This window comes from Protopterus annectens, chromosome 3.part1, assembly GCF_019279795.1.
Source record: "Protopterus annectens isolate FY-2018-M chromosome 3.part1, PAN1.0, whole genome shotgun sequence".
NCBI classification, from domain to species: domain Eukaryota; kingdom Metazoa; phylum Chordata; order Ceratodontiformes; family Protopteridae; genus Protopterus; species Protopterus annectens.
In genome coordinates, this window is record NC_056732.1 from 88,133,673 (window position 1) to 88,155,763 (window position 22,091).

A 22,091-nucleotide genomic window follows, 5' to 3' on the forward strand; every position below is an offset into this window, starting at 1 on the left:
ACTTTACACTTGGAAGGGTGTTCCAGAGTGCTGACCTTACTTGTGTAACATATACCTTTCAATTTCTTACTACAAGAATTCTGGACAAAGCCAACAGACAAAATCTGTCAAATTTTAAATACTGGTTTTATAAACTTAGAAAAATGCTAAAATCAAAGGTTGTGCATTCGCAAGGATGTGAAGTCTTAAAGCTCAAACATCCTCCATTATTTAGTGACTTCAGTCCTCACTGATTTAACAGAAAACTTTACATTTTTTTGAGAATCAGACTAGAAATAAGAGGCAAGGACTTGAATATTTTGCAAAAAGCTGGACAGTTGGGAGGTAGATGGAGAAGGCATTGACCCTGTAAATTAACAGGGCTACCAGAGGCGCTGGTAGAGAATAACAAATCGGAGAGTCCTTGAGCTGTGTTTAATTTAAATTAATATATTTATGAGTCAGATTCCTAGAATGGCTTTAGGGTCTGTATCATTATTAGAGCGATTACAGAAAGTGTATATTTGAAACTGCATATTTGTTTAATGAATATAACTGGCTTATGACATTAAGAAAAATAAGTCTGTTCACATAACTGACATGCCATGCATGCTTTAATAAATATGTTCCATGTTATCAAACCCTGGATTTTGAACAACAGAACACATGTTCTGCCGCACTGCTTTACAACAGCCCTCTGTAACACTTCTTGCCCCTATATTGCATTATATTTAAGTTACCCTATACCAATCCCACTTTCTACGACAACAAAGCATCTACAACCTGTGTCTTGCATGTCTTATGGGATTACTTTTCCTGTCTGTTGTAACTGAAAAGCATGACCATAGTCAGTTCTGGTTAAAAATATACTTAAATTGTTACTTCTGTATGTAAGTTGGAAATTAAAAAAAAAATACAAAAGGAAAACAGACTTCAATCTTTACACAAATCAAGCTTTTTAGTTTTAATTATTTCTGTTGACAACCTTTGTTTAAAGATGGCAGGAGTAAAAGGTTCAGAGTTGCTCTTCTAGTGCTGGTTTACAGTGTTGACTGAGCATTATGTGTAATTCTGCATACTAAAAATAACATAAATTCTTAAGTTGTGTAACACCATTAAGGCTGTATGGCCATCTTAACACTAATGCCAGGATTTCTGGATTGAATACTTTGTCCCCATCCCTATAATCCAGTTGTTTCTTAAGGGATTCTAAGTTTTTACTGTCTCTAATGTGAAGTGGTATTTTATTACATAATATTACCAATCTTCAAGTTAAGGAAGCCATAACTGTGTTCTCATAGTCACTAAATCACACTTCTTAGCCTGATGTCTCTGTGTTAAACTACAGTTGCAAATTTTTATGTCCAAGATACTTTGTGAGCTAGATTTGTGAAATAACTTGTAGGCAAATATCAATGTACCACAGATGTAACGATAATGAATAGTAAATAAGTATTTATATCTATTATTGTAACTGTAATCTTTGTGAAGTAAAATCATATTGGTGGATTTTATGTTATTGTATTCTATGACTGGCAATTTATTTTTTATAGTATTGTAAGACACCTCTCATTTTTTCTGGTAAGAATTCTAAACATGTATCCCATTTAACACATAAATGTATTACTTATCAGTTGAGCATGTGTGTCAAAGGAAAGATTAGTGTCCATGGTTATTTCCATTTGTTTATATATGATTACCTCCTTTAGTGGATGTTGGAATGATCAGCAGCCTTTCCAAAATGCATAACTAAAGTGTATACCTGTGTTGTGTGCCCAATCCACAGACTGTCTCATATAATAATTTAAATGTTCAATATCAGATTATTTTTTTTGCAGTGAACTCAGTCTTATAGTCACCTGCATACTTATTTATCCAACATGTCTTAGATCTAGGAGTGGAGGCAAATACAATATTAAATAACACTGGCCAAATAACAGTCAGGAGGAGCACCAATATGAATAGGAAGAGAGTCTGAGCTTTTGTGGTTATGCATTGGGATCTGTCATTTAACCAAGACATAATCCATTTCACCAAGAATATATGGTGATAATGCATTGGTAAATTACATAGTGAGTAAGAAATGCACTATATATTATTTCTGAGATGTGAAATAGAGTAATGTGTGAGTCAAAGGACAAGAAGAAAGTAAAGGAGGAAGACATAAAAGAGAGAAAAAAATTGGGGGGGGGGACAAAGGAGAAGTATGCATCTTCTAACTAGGTTCAGGCTATCTGGGCAGTACTACAGGAGTTTGAAAGCATATTTACTGGAAAACCACAGTGTAGCTACCTGATTAAGCGCTATGTAGACACAGTGCCTCAGTGGCCTACCAGACAAGCCCCTTATAGTGTGCCTGAGTGAGTTAAGTAGATCCTGAAAGAAGAACTACAGGAAATGTTGATCTTTGGGCGAACCAGGAATTCAGTAGTTCACTTCTGTTTTAACATGACTTATGAAAGACTGTATGTTAATAAACATTTAGTTTCATTTTTAATATGCATTAATATTATATATTCCTGATACCTAATATGAAATAGTCTTAAATCCAGGAAGTCAACATGAAAGAAGAGGTTTCGGTGCTGGGGGGGGGGGGGCGGACTGGGGGCCCACATCAAAATGTTCCAAATTGGGCTCTGCAGTTGGTAAAGCCAGTCCTGCAGCTGGAATATTATCAATAATATCAGAATTCACATTAAAAGGAGTGAAGCCTGCAGATTTATCAATGTCTATTTGATACCCTATTAGTTATTGTACTAATTTAAATATAGTCATTAAATGGACTCCCTGTTATATTATAATAATAATAATGAATAATAAAGCATATGTATGAGCAATCAATAATAATTTTTGATCTTTAAGAAAAATACTTTGAAAATTTATATGCATATAATTTAGTAATGGATTAACAGCCAAAAAAATCAACATAGCTATTAAGGGCAGTCCTCCAAGCTCGTGCTGTAGCATGATCATGGATACTAATTTTCAATTTTTCTAATAAGAGTACTAGTAAATATCGAATCTGGACTTTCTTGAGTATTGGAAAAACCCAGGGATTTTCACTGATTTTGGTATTTTAGGCCAGAGCACTCATTCACTACTACCTGTATTTCTTCTCATATTTACTACTTCTAATACGTTCTGCTTGCTTTATTGACTGTTCAGTACTTAGAATATGTTTTAATTTTGAATATATATAATGTATATATATATATATATATATATATATATATATATATATTTATATAATATATAAATAATAATGAAATCATCCTAAGGAGCAGAAATTACATTTAAAATTTGCAAGTATATTTCCTCAAAAGGAATTTCATTTTTCGAAAATCATAAATCAGTATCCCTGAATATGAGTGGGTTCTGTCAGTTGATTTTAACTGATGTGTAAGTACATCTATATAAATTTTTATTGTTTGCACACATGAGCAATAGTTTGATAATATTGTAATACTCTAAATATAAACTTTCTATTTATTAAATAGAAAACTTTTGTAACCTCGTAAAGTGTACACTTGAAGTTAGATGAAAAATGAATACTGTTTAACTCCAACTGATATTGAAGAAACTGAAAAATTTTGCTTACACAAGACACTAGTCTAGCAGACAAAAGGCAAATTGGAATAAGAATGATCTTTTTTCTAACATGAGAATTATCTTATTGCTTACTACCTTAGTTAGGTATTTTTCCTAATATGTATTTGGTAGGGATACTGAATGAAAATCTTAATTTCTGCTTCCACGTCTGTCTTATTTTTTGTTAAAACTATGTGAGTGTACTAAATATAACACATGGTCTATGGCACAGCAATTATACAGTTTGATGGATTCTTAATTACTTTTGAAATATCACCTTTTGTAAAGAATCATTTCTCATATTTAGATATTGGCATTGATCAATTGCCGCATATCTGTATTCCAAGTTGAATTATATGCTTAGAAAAGTGAGCAGTAGAAAATTAAAATGAAATCACACTAAGGACCAGAAATTGCATTTAAAAGTCACAAGTATAATTCCTGGCTGTCAGCTCATGAAAAAAGAATTTCATTTTTTTGAGAACTATAAATAGTGTCCCCGAACATAAGTAGGTTCTTTCAGTTGATTTTACGTAATTGATGTGTATGTACATCAATATGCATTTTGTATTGTATGCACACATGCAGCAGTAATTTGATAATAATGTAATACTCTGACTATAAACTTTATGTTTATTAGATCGAAACTTTTCTTGTTTTGTAAACTAGTAAGACTGAATTCAGATGAAACATTAATGCTGTTTAATTCTAAATGATATTGAAAAAACTGAAGAATTGTTTCTTACATTGGACATTAGTCTAGATGGACAAAAGCCATATTAGAATGAGAATGATTTATTTTCTAACATGATAGTTATTTTATTGTTTACTGACCTAGCTATTTTTATAATCTGTATTTGATAGGGATATTTGATGAAAATCTGCATTTCTGCTTCCACATCTGTCTCCCCATTTTTTGTTTGTTAAAACTATATAAGCATACTGCACTGAGACATTATATTCCAGTTTGGAAGAGTATAAAATTTTGCCAGGTGGAGCAAATATGGCACTAGCTCTGTGGCACAGCAGTTATACAATTTGATGAATTCGTAATTACTTTTGAAATATCACTTTTTGTAAAGAGTCATTTCTTATATGAATACATTGGCATTGATTAATTTGCTGAATATATGTATTCCAAGTTGAATTATATGCATCAAAATCAAAATGAGTGGTTATTACTCCTAATAAGTTGGTTTGAGTTGTGAGAATATACTCTTTGGAATCCAAAAATGAAGTTATGTAGAGCTTCACTCTTGCTTGACTGCATTGAGAAGATTGTGATTTACCCATTGTGCTCTGTGGAAAAATATTTATTTTTTTAGGCCTTTAAGTATATTATTTTTCTCCTGTTTTGTATTGCTTAATTATTTTTAATTTGCTCATTTTTGTTATAATTAAATTTGTTTTTGTTGATTTCAATTTGTTGTTCCTTTTAACCCCCACTGCCTGCTGGCCATCAGCCTTCCCCCTGGACAGTCAGACCTATTCATTCCTCCTTCACCTGGGACAAGAGACAATCAAGTGTAGGTTGTCATTTAGCCAGCCATCAGGGAATTTCTAATGAACCCTAAAACCTTGATCCTTGGTGGTTGAAATGTGGTGTGTCTATGCAAATGCCCTGAAATATCTCCCTTTAGGATTTCCAGGGTGCGCACACTTCCATATATGTCTTCTCTATGAAACCATGCTTCTTTGAATGATTACTGCAGAAACTGCTTGGCAGGAGCCAAACACACGTCCCTGATGCAAACACCACATATTGTTTACCTGTCTACCTATAGGATCAGATGCTACAACAGTCCAGTCTGCCACCTTCCCAAAGGATGAATGAGCCAAGGACTGCTCACTTCTATAACCCCTGCCGGACTCCTACATACAAGCTGTTACTTGAATTTGAGTGGGCTGGGTCAGAGAACTCTATCCCTTTAAGCCACAGAGCCTGGCCTTTTACTTCCAACTCTTTATTCTTTTCATTCAACTTCAGCTTTAATAATTTCCCCTTTCCTATCCTAAACAGTGTGACTTTGGAAAAAAGAGATGCTTTAAAAGTGTCCCATTTGTTTATAAAATTATCCAACTTATTTATAAATGAAACAGACAATGAGTTATTTTCCCCAAATATTAATCCGTTCTTTGTTTAATAATATTCACAAATTCATCATCTTGCAACCACAAAAGATCAAAATGTCTTCTTAAGGGTAATCTGGCTATAATTACATTTCTTCGATGACAGTATTTAATGGTGTCTGTATGGGGAAAAATAAAATCTATTACACATTCAAGAAACACAAACTTACAGCAGCAGATAGTACAGTCAATTTTTTTTGGAGCACTTTTTCCACGTGTGTTAGAATAAAATCTTCCAGGGTTCTTTTTATACCATAATGTAAAATGAGCACGACAATTTTCAATAGCAAACAAAAGTTAGTATACTAAATAAAAGGAACATATAAAGAAATTAGTAAAAATTCCTTCTAAAATGTGCAACTCTGACAAAATTATCCTAGCTTATATTTCTTTATTCTCTGTCATCAGGAGGCTGTTTGCCAGGACATAAGTGACCATATATGCATACCTTATCAGTCTTGTGCAAAATCTGTGGATCACAGGCAGAAGTGTGTCTAGTATTTGTCTGCTCAACAAGCTTACCAATAGATTGTGATCCATTTCCAGTTTGGTCATCCTAGAATAAAGTTATTAATCCTTTTACATGACCATGTTTTAATACATTTGTTGTGAACATAGTGCTTCTCAACGTAGGCCAAAATATAGGCTACTATAAAACAGCTAGTTTCCTGCTTTTGTAGCAGTACTGCCTCAAGTCCAGAGGAGGATGTGACTGCATTGACTTTCAACTCTTTATTCAGATTACAAATTATAAGAACAGGTGTTGAAGACAGCCCTGTCTTTAACCCAGAAAATGCTGATTCTGTTCCGGACCTCAGTACCAATAATTTTGTTGAGAAGGTCTTTTAGTAGTTCATCCTTCATATTCAGGTTTGAAACAAACTTCCCTAGATGAATGACTATTCTCAGCAACCTTCCCAATTCATGTTCTTTGGCTATTCCATCTCATACAATGTTTTGTCTTTCCTGGCTCTGGTTTCATTCCTTCAGCTGAGAAAATATTTTCCAGAAATAATTTCTGATGACCAAATTCACACTTTCTCATGTTAAAAGTGACTTATTTATTTATGTGTGGTAACTAGGAAAGTCTGATTGAGCTCAGTAAATCTCTTTTCAGCAGTGACTCAGGGAGATAAGCTCCACCAGGCAGTCAAATTACAATAGTCTCAGCTGAGTGAAGATAACATTGTTATAAATTTAATAAGCATTTACAGTCTAACTGGGCAGTCCTAGACTCAAAGAAAGTATATGACAAGGTCCCAAGAAAGTTGATTTGGGCTGTCCTGTAACAGTTTGAAGTCCTGGAACCATTGGTAGAATTAGTCTAGGCTATGTAAAGAGACCCAATGACACGAGTACAGTGGTCAGACTCACAGAAGAGTTCCGAGTGGGAGGGGGTGTGCATCAGGGTTCATCTCTGAGTCCACTGTTTTATTTATTTATTTATTTATTTAGTTATTTGATATTTGTTTACTGGGATAGTCTGTCTGAATATGTATCCATTTTCAGCAGAGGCCCAGGGAGAAAAGCTTCAGTTATAGATCACATTTCACATTGTAATGCTTAGAGAATTTATATTTGCAACATAAATACAAAATTACATTTGAAACACTAATACATAGAGTCAAATGTTGACAAAAGTACAGATAACTTAGGTACATAGAGTGAAATATTTACATAATTGAGAGGCAGCGTGGTAGGTGTGATAGAATAAAATAAGTTGTTGACATGAGCGTTGGATTGTTATGGGGATGTTTGGTTTCAGATATACTAGTGAAGATAGACATGATGCCTACGTATTTTGAGAAGACAGTTATGTTGAATGCAGTGAAACAGTAGCCAAACTTTATTTAGCATGCTTTTAAGTATATATTAGAGACAGATGGATGTTGTGATGTAGTATTTTCAACAAAGCACAGGGGTGAGTTTTTTTATGTGGATATATTAGAGTTTAAGGAGAGGTTGGGGAATTATGAAGAAAACAGAATGTTTATAGAGACACCTAAGAGAGATTCAGTAAGAATGTTTTTATGGATAAGTGGTCGAAAGTAATAAGTAGGATAGTAGATGCTTATCCTGGTGTAGAACAGAAAGAGATCCATTCATTTTTGAGGTGGTCTTTTAGATAGAGTTTGAAGGATTGGTAAGAGGTAGCTATTCTAATGCTCATATTGGTGATGGACTACATTACCAAACAGGTCGGAGGAGACAGATCAACAGATCTGAAGTATGCAAATGATGTAGCATTATAATTTATCATGCATTACCCCTAACAATTTTGTATTGAAGATTGGCTCATTTGGGGTATTATTTTTATTTTACTAGAACTTGTGTAAAAAGATATAAATTGGATTTCTTGGCATTTAGCAGAAAGTGGGAATTTATTATTCATTGCTGAATGCTCTGTGGGTAGCTATAGTTGAGTTGTGGGTTTTGGCTGAACAGGTTAGCGTTGAGTCATTTCTGTAGTGAATTAGTAAAGAGTTAGAAACAGCTTTTATGTGTCATTGCAAAATATTTCAAAAAGAAGTAGGAAAAGTATAACTCCTTGAAGTACATCAAGAGAGCCTAGCTGGTAAGAGTAGTCTGAGTGAAGCTGTCACACTGTGTGGTCCATTAGTAAGATAACTTTTAAACCTATTAGCAGTTCATATAGGAGGAGATAATATAAAAATGGTGATGTTTAACCAATCTGCAGGAAAGTCTCCAGGAATAGATGCTATTCCAGTAGAAGTTTGGAAGCTAGGAGGGAATAAATTGGTAATGAACTAGAAGTTTTTTTTGACAGTATCTTAAAAGGAGGGGAAATACCAACATCCTGGAAAAAAAGCTGTGCTGGCTCTAATACATAAAGGTGATAAAGACCCATCAGACCCAGCTTTATATAGGCTTACTTCAATTTTAGACCATAGATAGAAAGTGTTTATGTCTATAATGGCTAAATGAATGGCAAAAGTGTTGCAAAATTGATAGATCAATGTGGTTTTATGGAAGGAAGGCAATCATTTGACAACATTAATTAATAGAATTATGATGATCCAGAAGGAAGCAAAATGTAAGAAATTACCACTGTTGTTGGCTCTTGATGCAGATAAAGCATTCCATAGAGAAAGCTGGGATTTTATGACTAGGACAGTGGAAGCATTTTCATTTCTGGATTCAATAATAACGTTACTTAGGAGGATATATGAGGGATCAAAGGCAAAAGTCAAAGTTGCATCTGAACAGAGGAACCAGGTAGGGGGTTCATCTTTCCTTGATGTTACTTGTGTTATATTTAAAACCATTGGCAAAGAAAATAAAGGACTCAGAAATTCAAGGATATAATTTCTATGGTAATCCAGAAAAGTTTGCTTTATTTGCAGATGATATTATTTGCTACCTGATAAAATCAGAGAAGGACTGCTTAGAGTCTGAGACAGTTTCAAGGTTTTTTTTTGGCTGTAGAATTAATGAAGATAAAACAAAGGCAATATCTCTAAACTATGTACCAATACATGAATTGATTCAGCAATACTCATATTTATGAGGACATGATAAAATGAAGTATTTAGAAGTATGTGTTAAAACAGATTTTGTTATGCAGCTAAGGATATTTGGGAAGGGACCAAACAAAAGATAATACAAAAACTGAGAAACTGGAAGATCTTCTCTATGGATATGGATATCAAGATACAAACAGTAAAATGTTCTTATTCCCTTTAGTTTTATACACAAGTCATGCATATTCTTATCAATCAGAGGAGAAGGTCTGGATATTAATTAATAAAGAGATGAAGGATTTTATCTGGGAGGGGAAGATGGCAATGATCAAGTGGGATAAACTGATCCTTCCAATAGAACAAGGTGGTTTTGGAGTACCTGATTTGAAGGGACATTTTAGAGATACACGGTTAAGGCTGTTATACACAACACAAGCAAAAATCTACAATTCACAGTGGCAAGACATAATGATGAAGCTTGTGAAATTCAAGAAACAAGGAGAGAGTGGGATTTTGGATGCAATTCCTTAAGGGGGATAACAACAGTCATGCTGAATATTATATTTATAAGTAGCAGAAAGTATTCTAAGAACTAAGACAACATGGAAATGGAGGAAGATTCTGCCAACCAGGGATGATTACATTTAGGAGTAGAAAGAATAAACAAGAGTGGGCTGACATTTGCTTGAAGAAACTGGCAAAGGCACCAAGATACTGGGAACAAATATTTAGAGAGGGAAAGCTAATAGAATGGGAAGATACCAAGAATATATTTATACTGCAAGCTACAGAGTGTCTTCCCTATCAAGGATTCATATCACAGTATATGCAAAGGGATAGGAGAATCATAAGTAAAAGACCCACACTGGTAGAGTTTTTGGTTGAATCTAGAACAGGATCTGCTATTAAACTAGGGATAATTATTAGGGCATATCAAATATTGCACAATAAGTATAGGAATTGTCTGGAGAAGGTTAGAAAAGATTGGGAAGAGAGACTGGATAAGCAATTCACAAAGAAATAGTGAGAGAACATATGTATAGCTCCCAAGTATGCAACAGAGTCCAGAAGATTTAGGATTTTTAGTGCAGAGGTAGCGTTGTTGCCTCACAGCAAGAGGTTTTCCCATTCGATTCTCGGCTGGAGTGCGGGGAGTGCCTTCTGTGTGGAGTCTGCATGTCCTCCCTGTGGTTGGGTGGGCGTTCGAAAGACATGTGTAAATGGGCATGCCTTCGTTGAAGGTTGAACATCGAACTGGCACCTCGGTGTTCGTGAAAATCTACTGTCAGTCATTAGTGGACCGGAGTTCTGCTGTGGCGACCCCTAACTGGGAAAAGCTGAAAGACAAACAACAACAACAACAACTAGAAAGTGTTTGTATATGTATTCTTTTACCCCAAGCAGACTACAAAGAATTTGTCCTCAGGTCGATAGCAAACGTTGGAAGTATTATAGAAAAAAAAGATGTAACTGGGAGCATATGCTTTGGGAATATAGTGAGTTGGCAGACTTAAAATTCCCTACAGAGTTCTCTGTCAGAAGTACTGGGTGATCAAATTGGTGTAACTAAGGAAATTATTTTTTGAGCTGGTATAGAGGATCTGAATTGCCTAGATATAGTAGACCTTGTTAAGTTTAATTCTGGTGGCTACCAAAAAAACAGGAAATTCGGATTGGTATCATAGAAAGAAAACCCACTACAACTGATCAACTGTTAATATTTAATGTGAGAGACCAAGAACGCCACACAGGAAACTTGGGTTAGTATCATAGAAAGAAAACCCAATGCAACCGATCCACTGCTAATATTTAATGTGACAGCCCACAATAAAAATCAACCAACCTGGACCGTAAAACAATAGCTAATCTAGAATAAACCAATTCAATGTTCCAAGGTTTAGTGCTTATGTTCTTAACAGTAACATTAAAATTTATGTCCTGGTCCTGATGAAATCCACTTACTGTTAAGGATGAAAGCGCTAAACCTTGGAACATTGGATTGGTGTATTGTTGGTTGATTTTTATTGTGGTCTGTCACATTAAATATTAAGAGTAGATCGGTTGCATTCTATGCTACTAACCCAAGTTTCCAGTGTGGCATTCCTAGAGTGCAGCAATAAGATAATGCATATAACTACTTAATTTGTAGTGGGAGTCAATTTTAAAAGTGTGGATGGTGCTGTGAAGTGATGATGTCTTCCTAACTTGCTTTATTTATCTGTTGGTGAAGATTAAGATCCTTTGTTCTGGTATTCTGGGAGTGTTTGATGTAGAGACAGGCTTGCTAGTTGTTGCTGAAGCACCTACCAAGAGGAGAAAACGCTGAGAGAAGAAAATGAGCCACTTTTGTGATTTTAAGTATTTTCTTCTGATTTTTTGTTAAGTTTTACTGCTTTGTCGCCTACTTTTTGGCATTTTCTGGCTTGCTAAAGTTTATATCTGTAACAGTAACAGTACTTGGAACACATCTAGAGCCTGTTTACTGCATTTCCTGTGTTGCACTTAATTTAAAATTGTTTTTTTCTCTCTAAAAACTGCATTTTACCTGATTTTGGCCTAGCACGCAAGTGTGGGGTCATTTATTGCACTGTTGTGATTATTTTGCTGCTTGTGTATCTCTGCTACCTTTAAACTACAACAAAAAGAAAACAAAAAAATCTTGCTTTTTTCCCACTTTCTGAAAGTTAAGAAAGTTCAGTTACAGATTTGCTGTTCTGAACTGTTTGGAAGTTTCTAGAAGGCCAGTGCTTGCTTGGGCTACAGGGAAGTCTCTGTGTTCACCAGTGGGAGTGGTTAACACTGAACAGCTTGCCTGTCCCTGGAGGAGTGGTTACTACCTAGAAGCTGTAGTTTAATTGGCCATTGTGGGTCAATTCTAAACTCCTTGATCTGTCTCTCTTAAAACCAGACTGTCTCGTGGTTTTGGCGTCTTTTCAGGCTTGCTAGTTGTTGCTGAAGCACCTACCAAGAGGAGAAAACGCTGAGAGAAGAAAAGTAGCCACTTTTGTGATTTTAAGTATTTTCTTCTGACTTTTTGTTAAGTTTTACTGCTTTGCCGCCTACTTTTTGGCATTTTCCGGCTTGCAAAAGTTTATATCTGTAACAGTAACAGTACTTGGAACACATCTAGAGCCTGTTTACTGCATTTCCTGTGTTGCACTTAATTTAAAATATTTTTTTCTCTAAAAACTGCATTTTACCTGAATTTGGCCTAGCACTCAAGTGTGGGGTCATTTATTGCACTGTTGTGATTATTTTGCTGCTTGTGTAGCTCTGCTACCTTTAAACTACAAAAAAAAATCTTTCTTTTTTCCCACTTTCTGAAAGTTAAGAAAGTTCAGTTACAGATTTGCTGTTGTGAACTGTTTGGAAGTTTCTAGAAGGCCAGTGCTTGCTTGGGCTAAAGGGAAGTCTCTGTGTTCACCAGTGGGAGTGGTTAACACTGAACAGCCTGCCTGTCCCTGGAGGAGTGGTTACTACCTAGAAACTGTAGTTTTATTGGCCATTTTGGGTCAGTTCTAAGCTCCTTGATCTATCGCTCTCAAAACCAGGCTGCCTCATGGTTTTGGCGTCTTTTCAGGCTTGCTAGTTGATACTGAAGCACCTACCAAGAGGAGAAAATGCTGAAAGAAGAAAAGGAGCCACTTTTGTGATTTTAAGTATTTTCTTCTGATTTTTATTAAGTTTTACTGCTTTGCCGCCTACTTTTTGGCATTTTCCGGCTTGCTAACGTTTATATCTGTAACAGTAACAGTACTTGGAACACATCTAGAGCCTGTTTACTGCATTTCCTATGTTGCACTTAATTTAAAATTGTTTTTTTCTCTAAAAACTGCATCCCACTTGGCATTCCTGAGAACACTGGAGAATATGAAGGTCTCTCCAAACACTATGTTATTGGGTGACTTCAACTACCCAAACATTGACTGGGAAAACTACTCAAGCCCAAACACCCTCGCCCAACGGTTCCTTGAATTTATAAATTCTAACGCAATGGAACAACTGGTCACCACTCCCACAAGAGGGAACAACATCTTGGACCTGGTCATCACCAACATGGGGACTCTATGTTCCACACCAGAGGTAAACCCCTCATTGGTAAGATCAGACCATAAACAAATTTCCTGGACATCCATATCCCGTCCCCACCCCCAGCCAAGGAAATCACTGTAAAGAATTTCTCAAAAGCCAACTTTGCACTTCTCAAGACTGAGGTGGAATCCTTCAAAGCCCCTGGGCCAGAGGATAATACAGCCCAATCCGCAGAATCCTTTACAAATGCATTCTATGAGCACCTGCAGGAATGCATGGATCGTGCTCTCCCAAATAAAACCAAGACTCACTCCTCCAAAAACAGGAGACCAGTCTGGTGGACCCCGGCCATAAATAAACTATACAACAGAAGGAGGAAGCTACTACATGACAGAGCAAAATCCCAAAAAGGGAAGGCATCTCTGATCAGTATTAGCAAGAAACTTCGATCCCTCATAAAATCATCAAAGGCCAGTTTCTAAAGAAAAATTGCCCTAGACACTAAAGATAATCACAAGGCCTTCTTTAGTTATGTCAGGAACATGGGCGGAAACTCCCAGATATGCTCTGAATTGTTGCATAACAGTACAAAATATACTGAACCTACAGACATAGCCAACATCCTGGCAGACAGATTCAGCACAAACTTCTCCCCCCCTTCCCCCCCAAAGGAGCAAACACCTATCCCAACTGAATGTAACCTCCCTGACATCACAGATGCACAGGTGAAAGCTGCCCTCTCCAAAGCAAAAAACACAGCATCTATGGGACCGGACGGTGTCCCAGGCTGTGTCTTACACGAGCTCCAAGAAGAACTGAACCCTCACATTAAGTCACTGTTCAAACTTAGCCTTACTACAGGATATGTACCCAAAGAATGGCGTACAGCTACAGTGGTCCCACTCCACAAAGGTGGTGCCACAACGGACCCCGGAAACTATCGCCCCATAAGCCTGACTAGTCTGGTCTGTAAAGCTATGGAGCGTATTATCATGGAACTCATAAACAAAGACATTGGGAGCCTCCAGACACTGGACCCTTGCCTCTTAAACCTAGTTGATTTCTTTGAAACAGTTACCAAAGCCATAGATGAGGGCAAGGTAGTCCACACAGCCTACCTGGACCTCGCAAAAGCCTTCGACACAATACCCCACTCGGGCATCATGAATAAGCTTACCAGCTTAAATGTCAACCCCTATATCACAAGATGGGTTGCAAACTGGCTCAGAGATAGAACCTACATGGTCAGAATCGCAGGTGCCATGTCCGAATCCAAACCAGATACAAGTGGCATCCCACAGGGCTCAGTTCTGGGACCTCTCTTGTTCGGTATATACTTCTCTGAGGTTCAGGCTAACACGGGGGGATTATGGCTGACAAAGTTCTCAGATGACTGCAAACTGGGGGCCATAATTGAATCTCCAACTGACACAAGCATCCTCCAAAAGGGTCTCACAGAGATGGATGCTTGGTGCCAGAGCCACGGCCTCAAGCTAAAGTCTAAAAAGTGCATAGTCATCCCCTTTGGGAAAAACAAGGTGCCCACAAATTACCACATAGGTGGTAATCCATTAAGTACGGAAGAAGTAATTAGAGATTTGGGGACCAACGTAGATAGTAATCTCTCCTTTGATAATCACGTTGCCAAAGTGGTTAGAAAGACCTTCTATATAGCCCACCTTATCACGAAAGGGTTCACATCTAGATCAAGAGAGGTCATTGTGCCCCTCTACTCATCACTCATCAGGCCCATAATTGAATACAATGCCCCTTTTGGGATGTACCTTACCCGACACCTGCAGCAACTGGAGAGACCCCAAAAGTACCTCACCAAGAGGATCATGGGCTACAAACAGCTGTCCTATGCAGATCGACTAAAGAAACTCCATCTCTTCTCAGTTGCTTACTGCCTACTCAGAGGCGATCTATGCCTGATGTACAAAGCCATGTCAAACCCAGAATTAATGGACATGCTCCACCTCAAAAAATCCAAGTCCCTTAGAGCTACATGCTCCAGGGACCTAAACCTCAGCAGAAAAATAAATAGGACATGCTGGAGGGACAGATTCATTTCCCAGAGGCTCCCCTCACTCTGGAATTGAATCCCAGTTCATGTTAGACATAGCCCCTCGCTGACCCTCTTCAAGCAAAATTTGGACGCGTGGATGGGAAATCGCAGATTCACCCCTGGGATCTCTCCTGTGTCCCTGCTAGACAGAGGCACAGTAAACTAATCTTAAAAGGGTACCTTCTGTGACTTACTTTACAGAGGCACAGTAGGCTAATCTAATAGGGAGGCGGAAGCCAAATACACTCTGGCTAGGCTTATAAATGCCCTAGGGCAGATAGCCTAGTATCTACCTATGAACCTATGAACCTATGAGAGATACAAAAAGATCCATGACCACTGGTTTCCTAATGGAGCAAAAGGCAAAGCATTGCTCTCCACTCAGCAGTCTATAAGATAATGAACACAGAGGCAATGCTTCCAGTCTTTTGTGATAGTGCAGGGTTTTTAAGCCAGAGACCTACTTAGTTAGGAACCTTTGGGGTCTTTCTTGTATGATATGTCTAGTGAGGTACCTCCCAAAGGTGGCATTGTAGTTCAATAATCGGCCTTATCATTGCCGAGTATAATGGGACAATGACCTCTTTGGATCTAGATGATAGTCCCTTGACAATCAGCTGTGTTAGGTAGAAGATCTTCCTGAGCTTTCTGAATACTGCCATTACATAATGATCAAAGGAGAGAGAATTATCAACGCAAGTTCCAGGTTCTCTAACATTATTCATATTTTGTAGTGGGGTATCATCTACGCTGTATGCTGGGGCAAGGGTAGTTTACCAGATGTTGCAATTTGCCTTTTTTTAGCTTTTAACTTATTCCTATTTTTAGTACACCTGGTATTTACAAGTGTTAAGTTCTTGCTGCAGGGCTTGGGTGTCAGAGGATGAGTTGACAAGGACTCCCAGTTTATAGTTGCCTCCAGACTTAGTTAGCCAGATGTCTTGATTCATGGTCTGGTGATCAGGAAAGTAAATGCCAAACAAAAGGAACCTATCACAGCACCCTGCAAAACACCATTAGTTACCTTCATACTCTTTGATAAGGCTCCTGCTCCCAACACGGTGTGGGCTCCATCATTTATGCAATTTGCTCTCCATCTTACCACACAGGGATCTATTTGTAAAGCGTTAAGCTTACTAACGGTGGTAGCACGGGGGATGATGTCAAAGGCCTTGGTCAGGTCTAGTTATGCCTTATAAACAGTATGAATGCTGCCAACTTTAGTTACTATTTCAAATACTTTAGCCAGATTTATGAGACAGACTCTACCATTGACAAGGCAAAATTGCTTTGAGTCTAGCTTGATTTATTTTATTTTTTTTATTTTTCATTTGTTTACCTGGAGTGTCCGACTGGGCCAAGAATCCATTTTCAGTGGTGGCCTGGGGAAAAAAGCTCCAAGATACAACATTTATAGACTAACAGTTGAGTACTGATAAAAAAAAAAAATAAAATAAAACATTGCATGAGTACTGTGATGAGCCACCACTGGACCAATAATCAAGGAGCCTCAATCCTCACCACTGGCAACACTGGGGGACATTCACTGAGAGGATGACCAGTAAACACACAGTATTTCCAGATGCAGCTCTCTGCATCGAGTGCAGTTTCCCTTAAGGGCACACAGAGACCACAGTCAGTCTGGAGCTGGTTTCTCCCTCTTCCTCCAGATCCCCAGTGAGACTCCCCACTGGCACAACTATAGAGGTGAGATCTCAGCTGAGTGACCAAGCCAAGACCTCCAGCACCCTCTCTGTTCAACCAGTGCTTCGTGTCCCTGCCCATGTAGCTGACACACGCACTGTTTGAGATTTGATTTACGTGCGCAAACGCACGCGTGCACGCGCGTGCACACACACAACTGGGAGAGGCTGGCACAGGTTTACTAACTATGACCCCCTTCTGCCAAGGCTATAAGGTAGTTAACACTGCCACCAGTCAACTCCTTATCAGCTATTTTAAGGCCCTTAACAAAGGGTGTCCAGTCTTACTGTGTAATCTTAATATTAACACAAATGGTAGTTTGACCAAGAACAAGGCTATTAGGAGTGGCCCACACAGTGTCACTAAATAGCTATGCAAGTACTCTCAAAACTTAAATAATTCTACACAGATCAGCCACAATGAAATGTTTAAATATATTTAATAATAAATAACTAAAGAACAAAACAATACTAAATATATATTCACAGTGACGTCAGAGTTAAAAACAACAGGAAATATTTAAAACAACATCGCAGGACAGTCTCAAATAAATAAAGACAAATATCTAAGCTAAGCTTCACTATATTCCTGACTGAATCTAAGATAATTATACTATAACCTAAGAACGTACTAACAGAGCAAGTCAGATATGGTGAATGGGTCTTCTAGTTGTTATCAGGTCCAAGACAGAATGCAGAATGAAGAATGCCCTGTCTCACTAAGAGACTTCTCAAAATAATATCTAAAATATTACTGCTGGGATAGTTTGCAGAATGACCTCACTTCTCGTCATCTGACCCTAGTTCCCAAGCAAAACAACCATTGATGGCAGCTGGTAGCATTTTGCATCTACTTGCAAAAATACATAGACAAGGGCTTTGCTCAGATCTTTGGCACATGCTGGAAGACATAAAACAATTGCATTCCTTCATGCTTTCAAGACTAGTAATTAGTTCACCCTAAAGACAATATAGAAAGCTACCTAGCACATACTTTATGTCTTTTGCTGCACTGAGAACTGAAAGATACCATCTTTTATGGCCTAACCTATAAAATAATTTAATTTCAGATATTTTTCTAAAGTTTGCTTTTTTGAGGTTAATCCCCTGTACTCCAGTTTCCACTGGTAAAATATATACATTTAAACAGTTACAATAGTGCATGTACATTTCTGTTCTCTTCCAGTAGGGCACACTGTGTTTACATTTCAAACAGCACTTTGCAAATACCTTTTCAACATACACATCTGTACAAGTAGTCTGACATACAGTTCTAATACATTTGCAACACAAACATCTTGTATAAATCATTTCAGTATTCACCAATGACATATAATTATTTACAAAATTCCAGCTAGTTGTACTGGCAGTACCTCCTTTTGTTGCAAGTACTATAAAAGAATAACATAAGTAATAATAAAAAATCAAAAAAAAAATCAAAAATAGCAACAACACATGAATATTGGCAAGACATAACATGAGTGCTTGAGTCATAAAAATTTTAGAGGTTTACATGCACTTTCAGATTGGTTACATATACTGTATGCATTTAATACAAAAAAAAAAGAAAAACAAAAGAGAAAAGATTAAAGCAATTTAGGATTGAAAAAAGAAAGAAAAAAGTACAGGTTTAAGGGAGTAGAATAATTTATAAGTTGTTTTAGGTTATTGAAACAGATGCAGAAACAAGAGATTTTTAGGTTTATTTGAGGACGCTGCTTAGATAAATTTATTATCAGAGCACTGGATTGGGTATAGTGAGAGAGGAGGGTATGAAGAGCTTGGAATGATCAGCCTGATGCAGTACAGAAACATAGCCAGTTATTTGTTAGATAGTCCTTGAGGAGGCTTTTGAATTTAGTGGGGTTAGCTGTGTAAAGAATTATGCTGGGGAATAGAGCTCCATATTTTAGATATTTGTTTGGAGAACAGAGCATCCCCGTGACTGTCATTTGCTCTAGTGTCCTCTAGTAGAAGTTTATTGGATGATAGGTGGGATCTACTTTTGGAGTAGGGTTGGACTAAGTTTCTGAGGTTCTGAGGGCAGGGCAATTTTCAGGTTGGTGAATGATGTTGTGGGTGATGGTGAGCTGGTTGAGAGTTAAAAGATTTGTAAATTTGAGTCATTCTAGTTGCCAGAGAGCTGTGCAATGCTGTGATCTGTTTGTGTTGTTAGCAGTAAATCTGGCTATTTTATTGTAACAGGACTCTAGTTTGATTAGGTTAATTTTTTATTATATTTATAAGAATTGGGGAGGCATATAATAGAGTGGATATTAGATGTGTTCTGGCTGTGGCCTGTTTGGAGGTTTGGGTGAGCAATGGGTTGGCTCTATACAGTGAGCCAAGTTTGATGTTTACCTTTTTGATTGTCTAGGCTATGTGTTTGTCAAATATGAGTGCATTGTCAATAATTACACCTAGCAGCTTGGTGTGATTTACCAGTTCAATTTTGTTGTTGTTCAAGCAGTAAATAATGAAGGGTGTGGGGAGCTGAGCTGTTTTGTTACTTGTAAATAGCATTAATTTGGTCTTATGGGGGTTAAGTATGAGTTGATTTGCCAAAAGATATTGTTCTATATCTGTAAACGATTTCTGAGTTATCTGTAAGAGCTAGGGAAATGAGGAGGCTGAGCAGATGAGTGAAGAGCTGTCTGCATATTGTACAATAGTTGCTGAATCGGCGGCTGTACTGAGATTGTTAGTAAAAATGGAAAATAGAAGTGGCTTGAGAAATGAGCCTTGTGGTTCTCCCATTTGGACTTGGAGGAGGGATGAGATTTCATTTTTCCACCTGACTACTTGTTGCTATTTAAACAAGTAGCTATGGAACCATGAGATGGCTGGTAAGGAGAGGTTGAGGGAAGCTAATACATTGACTAATATTTGATGGGAAACTGTGTCAAAAGCCTTAGACATGTTGAGGAAGATGGATGCTACAGTTTGACCCTTATTCCTGAACTGGTTGCCTGTGTCTGTGAAACTTATAACAGCAATAGTGGTACTACGGTTTGGTCTGAAACCATGCTGGGAATTAGACAAGAGGTTATTCTTTAGTAGATATAGCAGTGGTTGTGAATGTATGCATTTCACAAAGATTTTGGCCAGGGGTGGGAGTATTGCGATAGGTCTGTATTTAGATAATTGAGTGGATATGCCACCTTTGTGTAAGGGGATAATATATGAGATTTTCCAAAGTTTGGGGATGCATTGTTCAGAGATAGAGTGGTTTATTAGTAGGGAGTTTGGGTATGCTATGGCATCAGCTGTTATTTTAAGAAATTCATTGGGGAGAAGGTCAGCTGCAAGTGCAGATGGTTTTAGTTTGTTGAGAAGGTTTTTTATGCTACTGGTTTGGATTGGTCTAATAAGAAAAGTGTTGGGTTGGGAAGCAGAGCTGGAGGGAATGATTAATGGGGTGTTGTTATCATTATTTAGTAGGGATTTTATTGAATTTGTGAAGTGTAAGTTAAATTGGGTGGCTGTATTTTCGGTGGTTTTAGAGGAGGGGGGGTTGGGGTGGTACATTGTCTGGGGTTTAAGAGTTGTGTTATGGTGCTCCAGAAATTTTTTTTTGGGGGGGGGGGGTTGTTATGTTGTTTTTGTTGGATTATTGTATAGTAAGTTTTTTTTGTCATTTTTTATTTGTTTTTTTGACTGAGTTTCTTAACTGATGATAATTTAGTAGGGAGGTATGGTTTTTGGTGGTTTGGTAGTGAGACCAGGTTCTATCTCTCTGTTTCATGAGCAGTTTTGTCTCTTCAGTTAGATGTGGGATTGGTTTAGCCTTTGTGTAAGTTTTTCTAAAGGGAGCTAGATTGTTAAGGATATCAAGGAATTTATTATTGAGGTACTGGACTGCATTGTCTCGCTGGAGATGTTTTTTTTTGGGGGGGGAGGGGGCGACCAGTCACATTACTTAAAGAGGGAGTTAAAGATTTTGGTGGTGATTTTTTTTGCTGGGGATATGTTCGTATATTATGTTTTTGGTAAGTCAGGCTTGGTGCCTAATAAGATAGATGGGCATATGGTCGCTGAGGGTGTCTGGGAGGCAGCTGCAGTTTTGGCATAGTAAGGGTCAATTTGTAAGGGTCCAGTTTAGAATGGATTGTTTATTGCTGTGTTTGATGAGATATTTAATGTCATACTTTATCAGGTCAGTTAAAATATGCTCCATCTCCACTGTTTTGCAAGTAAGACTTGGTAGGCTGATGGGCCTTTAATTTTGGGGGTCAGTGATGGGGGCCACCCTTGTAGAGTGGCATCACTACTGCTGTGAGCCAAACCTTAGGGACAAAGCCAGTGGCTAAACTCAGGTTAAATTGTTTAAAAACTGACTCTGCCAGGACTTGTTTAGTGTTATTTATTAAACAGCCAGGTATCTTATCAGGTCTCATGTGGGCAGTATTTTTAGTCTTGGGAGGTATGTGATCTTTAGTGAGAATGGGGAGTCTGAAAGGTTCAGGGATAATTTGGCTTTGGATAATCATCTCTAGAATGAAGTTTACACTGAATTTGTTTGCTAGTATGTTGGCAGTGTATATCACGTCACAGTAGGTAGTGCCATTTTTAATAAGTTCACTGTGATGTTGGATGTTATTTCTTAGTCTACTAATGTAACTAAAAAGGATTTATAATTGTCCTTAGCCTCAGGTGATAATCTAAGTTCATGGGCTGCTTTTGTTTAGGAGTCCCAATAGTATTTTTCAAGTTTTTAGTCCATTTTCTGATGTTATCCTTGATTTGAGGGTCTTTTGATCTGCTGTGTACTTTCATGAGTTTTTTCTTCTCCTGTAAAGTTTATTTATATTGGTGGACCAGCAGAGTGGTTTCCTTTTAAACTTTCCATTATAATTAGATCTGGCAGGGAATGCCAGTTCTATACATTTATCTAAGGGAACATGGAATTAGTTTGTGACAATGTCTGAGGGTACGCTGGTAGAAGTGAATTTTGAAACTATCACAGAGTGTGATGAAATTTGTATGTTTGAAATCCTTCATGTCTGAGATATTAGTGTCTGTAGGTCTGAAGGTGTTAAAGGTGAAGGTCACTAGTTTATGATCCAACTTAACTGGGGAAGGGGGAACCAGGGAAATTGTACATGAAGA